We start from the raw sequence: 6,621 nt of genomic DNA, 5'->3' as shown, positions 1-6,621 counted from the left end.
TCGGAGACCATGTGCTCCCCTGTTATTTCACACGCTGAAAGAGGGAGTGGGGGGAAATTTGCCTTCCTGCACCAAACGTAGGCTTCTGCACGTGGCGCTGCCAGAGACCTCTCTGGTCCTGGGGGATGGCTGGTGGGGAGGAGACGTGCGTGTGTGCAGCAGCACTGGGGCTCGGTATCGCACTGCAATACCAAGCTGCTACAATACTGCTGCTGACTGCAGAGGGTCTGCCTAGTTTGTTGAGAATTAGGGGGAATTCTGCGCTCAGGAAACCCAAAAGCTCACTCGTGCTCCTCAGCAGCTGCATCTCGTGGGATGCTGTGTGCAGCAGGGGAAGCGAATTCCCCTCTGAAATCCTATTGTTCTTCAGGCGAGAGCTGGCACAGTGACTCTCTTCTAAACCCACGGAGTAGGTTTGCCTTTTTCCACCCCTGGATCTTCCCCAGCAGCAGAGATGCCCCACCTCTAGTGAAATCCAGCCCAGTTGGCTTCTCCAGGGTATCGCGAGCATCCTGACACAGACTGCAGCAGGACAACCCAACAGGAGCCACATCCCGACGGCTCTGGCCCGTGGCAGGCGTGAAGGAGCCTGAGGGAAGGAGCCGGGACGTTTGTGGGGTTTGCTTTCCTTTCTCTCAAACCGCTCAGCCCCGTTTCCAGCACAGCTGCCCCAGGTTACAGTCACAGGGCTGACCACACTCAGCACTTATGTGGGTAGGTTTTCTCATGGCTCAGCAAAATGGTGACAGTTTCTTGAGAGCAGCATGTTGCTCTTCCCCTCCCTGAACACAATCCTTTTCTCGCTCCTTATGGTCCATGGCATTGGGTGTTTTCCTTCAACATGTTCTATGGGTTTTTCTTTCATGGTGTTTTGCAGCTAGAGAGGGATTTCTCAGGGCTTTTAGAAATCTTCTGGGGCAGTAGGAGCTTTATACGGGGATGTTAGCAGGGAAGCTGAATCGCATAATTCTGCAGTTTGCTGTAAGGATCAGCCCCGGCACATGCACCCAGAGCTCTGTGTCCGATTTAAGGGTAAGTGGGGTAAGTTTGCTGTAGCCTTTTCCAGATGCAGCTTGTTCCTCCAGTGTGATGTGACCCTGGGGAGGCTGCATGTGGCTAGCTCTCATTTAGGTTTTTAGCCCCATCCTGCTGTCCCGAGGGACTCCAGGCGCTGTCTCATTTCACCCTGCTCTTGCCAGGATGCGGCCATGACCGGGGCCGGGTGCGGGGCTCCCAGCGCAGCAGCACCCTGCAGCAGCCGCCTGGGTGCGAGCCTGGCCCCTGTGGTGAACACGAGGCAAGCTGACGTCTCCCAGCCCTCTGCAAGCAGCCTGCAAGCTCCGAGAAGTGTTTCACATCTGCTGGTAAGGCTGACTTGTACCCAGAAACTGCAGTGAATTTGTTCCCAGTGTCAGAGGGCCATGGGGTGAGGCTGCAGCATTTTCTGCTGTTGCGTTCCTGGAAGGACGGGAGATGCCCGGCTCCCCACCTGAGCTGTGACTCACGGGGGCTGCAGCCACTTCTCGGAAATGCCTCTTCTCTGACTTGGGGAGCTCTGGGGGAGCCCTGGCCTGCCTAAACCCTCTCTGCTCCCTCCCTTTGGCACCTTGGAGAAGGCTGATGCCGCAGTGGTGACGTTCACAGCGATCAGCAGCAGTACAAACACAAACCACTGGTCATGCCTGGGGACGGCTGCAGCAGATCTGCCAACCTGGACTCCCAGCCCATGGAGGGGATGCTCCAGGGCCATAGTGCAGGGTAAGAGGTGAAGGAAGAACAGGGTGTTAAAATGGTCCAGAGCCTGCCCAGGATAGGCTGCCGTCAGCTCCAGACTGCCTGCACTGAGCCCCTTCTGGTCACAAAACGCAGGTGATGGAGGAGATCTGGATGGCTCTGAAAATAGCTACTTCCCTTAGGAGTGAAGGTGCTGGGGACATCCTTGCAAAGCCACCTCCACACAGCATCCTGAGCCCCCAGCTCACCCTGCTGCCCTCTCCCAAGCCCAGGGTCCCGCTGACCACCCTGGCTCAGGCTCCAACCCGCTGCCTGCGGAGCCAGAGCCAGCTCCCAGCCATTGCACAGACAGTTTTGGTGGGCAGAGCCAGCATCTCCAAGCTTTTCCTGGAGCCTTGTGCCTTCTAGCTAAAGGCAGACACCCAAGGAGAAGTGACGCTGCCTGAGAGGGGTGGGCTTGGCTGGAGGTGGGAGCAGGATCTCGGCACTGCAGCCGCCTGTGCCATCAGAAGTGCTGGGGCTGGCTGAAAAGGGCAGAAAGGAGCGGTGGAGGTGGGCTACCCGATGCCGTGCCTTTGCATGGTGCTGTGTGAGGCCACGTCTGTTGACCTCATTACTCATTTTCAAGTGTGAAGCACCCTTTGCGGAAAGGATGCATAGCCCAGATAGCTCAGCAGGATGCTCAGAGTCTTGCTTCTCTCCAGCAGATGACAAAATTATTCGAAACAGGGCTTCCTGGTGACAAAAGTGCCTGGCTCTGATGGAGATGCTGTGCGAGTGAGCAGGAGAGTTAGAGCTGCAGCACAGCCTTCAGTCATTGATGCCTGTGTTGAAAACGAAGTCTGCAAAATACTGTATTTGTGGAACAGCCTGTCTATGCAGCTACCGTGATCTTTGCTTTGTCACCCTGTCCCCTGCTCACCCAAGGCACTAAGAGAGGGCGTAAGGGACCTCAGAGCCTGCAGCGGCGCAGAGCTCAGGACCCTGAGGCTCCAGTGCAGCCAGCTGAGAGCCCATGGCCATGCCACAGCTTCTCTGTGCACTCCTCTTTAGAAAGAAACATTTTACACACCCTCACATCAATGCTTTCGGTGGCATCATCCCGCTGCCGCACGGCCACGGAAATGTCCTCATCTGGTACCTCCCCAGCGGACTACGGGGAGAGGCTGTGCGTGGCCTCTGAGATGCAGGTTTGACATTTGTCACCATGCTGCTGACATTTTCCTCTGCAGAAGCACCCCGAGGTGACGTCCTCGTCCTCGTGGCTGGTGCCTCCCACTGACAGTTTCTGCAGCAGCGGCTCCGTTGCCTTGCGGTGCTGGAAGGAGGGAGCCGACCCCGTGGCCAGGGCTCAGCCCAAGAGGTGCCTTCCCATGCTGGCAGGGTGACGGGTGCACGACGCCAGGCCTGAGGCCCTCAGGGCTGTTTTTCTTCTATTTCCACCTCTGCCTGTGTCGTTTCCTTTTAATTTCACTAGAGAGGCAATGGTGCTCCGATCCGGCCAGACGCTTCGTTTTTAGCCTCAGCGTGGCCGCAGCAGGGATGGAGGGATGGGCAGGGGGAGGGAGGGCAGCCGAGGAGTCAGTAGATGGCAGAGTTGTTTTAGCATCCGCTCTCTGCCGCATCTCTCGCAAGCTCACAGGGATTTTGTGTTGGATTCCTTAGCATGACCGCGGCCCAAGGCTCGGGCCATTGCAGTGTGGCCTCGGAGCGAGCTGTGGCCAGGCCCGCTGCAAACCAGCCGAGGCCGTGGCGCTGCAGCACGGCCGGGATGGGGCACAGGTAGAGGGCTCCCGGCAGGCGCAGCAACACCCACGAGGCCGGCTCAGAGCTTCGCTGCTGCCAGCGCTGGGACCGAAGCGCTGTGGGTTACCGTTGCAGCATCTGTTGCACACGACCGAAGGCGATGCTCCCCTGCCTTCGCCTTGCTCTGTGAGAGATTCGGGATTGGTTTGGCTGGCTCAGGACGCGTGTGCATCACGTTGCTTGGGCTCTCAGACTGAGCATTTGTTAGGGAAGTGTGGCAGGGTGTGGATTTACATGCAGGTGCTGCCTTCTCCATGGTATGGTCAGTCCCAGGCAGGGGCTAAAGCTTTTCTCTTTGTCTGCCCCTCTCGAGCAGGCTCGCCCACTCGGCAGCTCACCCCTGCCATCCTGCCTCCTGTTGTTTTCAGCAGCGTGACTCCCTTTCTCACCTCGGGGCTGTGCAGGATCCCAGGGGACCCCAGTGACCCAAGGGGATGCACGCTGAGTGTCTCCCGAGCAGACACCACTTCTCCCACTGCCCAGCACTTCAAGGGGGAACCCTTCAAGTGGGTTTGGCCACCATCTTCTCCACAGTGTCTAAATTCTACTTTAATGCAAGAGGAAACATTAATAAGATTTAGCAACCAGCCTTTCCAGCCCCTGCTGTCACCACTCAGAGCGTGGCCGATCTCACGTGGGGTGATGAGACAGGAGTACAACACAACGTGCCTTTGCTTTCCAGATTGCCTGGTGACACAAACCGTGTGCCATAGGTGGACAGAAGCCCAAACAGCCCCAGCAGTTCCCTGCTACCTCTGCCACCTTCTCTGCACGGGTACTGCTCTGGAGGGTTGAGGTGGTGCTGGAGGAATGCTCAGAGTGGGAGAGCAAGGCAGAAGACTAAATCAGAGGCTGCCAAATCAGCTTTGGGTGATTCCCCATTGTCTGATAATTTCACATCCCGAAATTCGGCCACGGGCTGTGATCCCGTCCTTAGGTAGAGACCCTGACCTAGGGGCATTTCCCACCCAGGTGGCGGGGACCCCGGTGGGGTGGTGGGAGCTGGAGGGTGGGTGGCCCTGCCCTGGTGGGCACTGCTGACCCCCACGGCATGGGGGGAGCAGCCGCATTCCTCCTCTGCCCCCGAGACTTTTGTTTTGCTCGCCAGCCCCACGCAGATGCAGATGCCGTGGCTGTTTTGGTCCCGTCCTGGGCTGGGGAGCCGGGGGCGACGCACAGATAAAGCTGGGCCCCCCCCCACCCACCCAATGGCACCTTGCCGTGGGAGGCGGCCGCTGGGTGCAAAACCTCCCGTGTGCTTTGCTCATCCCCAGCGCGTTTCGCTTTGGCTTTGATGGCTCCGGGTCTCTGCACCCTGCGCTGGGCAGAGCTGCACCCCGGGACGTGCGGGGTGCTCCTGCCTTCTTCCGTGGTGACTCACACTTGTTTGGCAGGGCCGGGGCTGCAGCATGCCCTGTGCCAAGCTCTATTTTTAGGAAGCTGGGAGAGGTAGGTGCAGCCGTCACAGCAAGAAGTTTCTAGTGCCATTTGTGGTTTCACGGCCGCAGGAAGGCTCTGCATCAGCAGTTTGGAGATGCGCACCCTCAGTGGCTCAGCGCGGCAGGGCTGGCGTCGCTGCCCAGATGTGGCATGTGCTGCCCAGAGGTGACGAGAGCCACGTGCCCCTCGGTGCTCTCCGTCCTCCAACGGGGCCGGTTCCTCTGCCTTTCCTGGCCCTTCACCCCCCCCGATCCCCTTGGGAAAGACCAGCTTGGAGTGCATCCAAGGGGCTGGGGGAGAGGGCAGACAGTGGGAAGGGCACAGGAGACGACAGCCCTCGGAGCAGGGCAGCTCAGAGGGACAGCAGCACCCGGTGCTGTCCCCTGCAGCCTTTCCCCATTGCTCTTTGCTGCTCTGCAAGGTGGCAGAGAAGGGGCAGATGTCCCCTCACCTGCCTGGGCATTGGCCCCTGGCTCCTCAGCCCGGGCGCTCCCCAGCAGCCAGGCTGTGCCACAGCCCAGGACGGCTCGTGTTCACGCCTGCTGGAGCCTGGGAAGGTTGCCGACCTCCACATGGGACTCCATGGGTGAAGGACACCACGAACGACCAGGCTGCAGCCTGCCATTATCGCAGTAGTATTATTATAGTAGTATTATCTACAGCCAACATCTGCTGTTTTCTTCCACAGGGAGACGTGACCATCGCAAGTATTGACCTCTCCTCCTATCCTTGAGCCTGCTTCTTGCTGCTCTTGACTCTGGAGCGTTCTCTAATTCATACGAAGTTAAAGAAATGAACGGAAACTGCAATGTAACCTTTCTTTCTCCGGATGCTGGTGATGTTTTCTGTGACGTTCTGGCTCTGTCTGTCCCGTCTCTCTGGTGACAGGCGTAATCCTGAGGACTTGGGAGATACAGCAAAAGGAAAATCTAAAGAAATGACAAAACAAATTATGGACAAGCTCAAATTTCCCTTGTAACCATAGCCCTGCGCTGAAGGGACAAATTCAGGTTTCTCTTACAGGTTCCCTTTTGCATCCCTCCCACGGCATTGCAAGCAAACTCCTTTTGTGACTCAGAATAAAATCCTCTTTCTGAATGTATTGTTCTTAGTACTTCACAGCACCTGGCTTTTGTTAATTGTAAAGAGTATGTGAGGTGAGCAGCACGATTTATAGAGCTAGTTATACGAAACCGCAGCGGGCACCCAAAAAATCACTCTCTTTTCGTTAGCTTTCACCTTACTGCATTCAGAACCGCTCCCAGCCTTTGACAGATCACCGTGGCAGGCAACCGGATATTTTCTCGGTAAACAAAGCCCCGAGTGCCGAGTGCAGCGGAGACAATTTGCTGATCAGCGGAAATACCGCAACTAGGTCAATAGGAATGCAAGCGATGGATCACATTTTCCCATCGTCTCACCCAGGCGTTATCTGGCCGGAGGAACCGTGCCCGTTTGGGTGCGCAAGCGGATGGTTATGGTTGTGTTCAGAGAGTTTGGGGTGAAAGAAAGCCCTTTTGGTTGCTCAGCGACGGGCTTGTCACCAGGTGCAGGTGAACTTCACCTTCCCCGGGGAAATCCCATGTAGACAGGCTCTTCCCTCGGGCACTGGGTCCTCCTCTGTTGCCTATCAGCCCGCCG

At 57.4% G+C, this 6,621-nt stretch overlaps 1 long non-coding RNA gene across 1 annotated transcript; it reads left to right on the top strand.

Annotated features, from left to right (window-relative positions):
• The first annotated feature begins 723 nt into the window (after positions 1-723).
• On the top strand, positions 724-6,082 carry LOC308177047. The gene is made up of 3 exons (XR_013938828.1): positions 724-1,364; positions 4,223-4,315; positions 5,669-6,082. It is a non-coding gene; the product is annotated as an uncharacterized lncRNA (long non-coding RNA).
• The last annotated feature ends 539 nt before the right edge of the window (positions 6,083-6,621 follow it).

Source organism: Anser brachyrhynchus, assembly GCF_964034855.1.
Source record: "Anser brachyrhynchus genome assembly, chromosome: 13".
In the NCBI taxonomy this organism is placed as follows: Eukaryota; Metazoa; Chordata; class Aves; order Anseriformes; family Anatidae; genus Anser; species Anser brachyrhynchus.
This window is presented reverse-complemented; position numbering and strand designations above follow the sequence as displayed.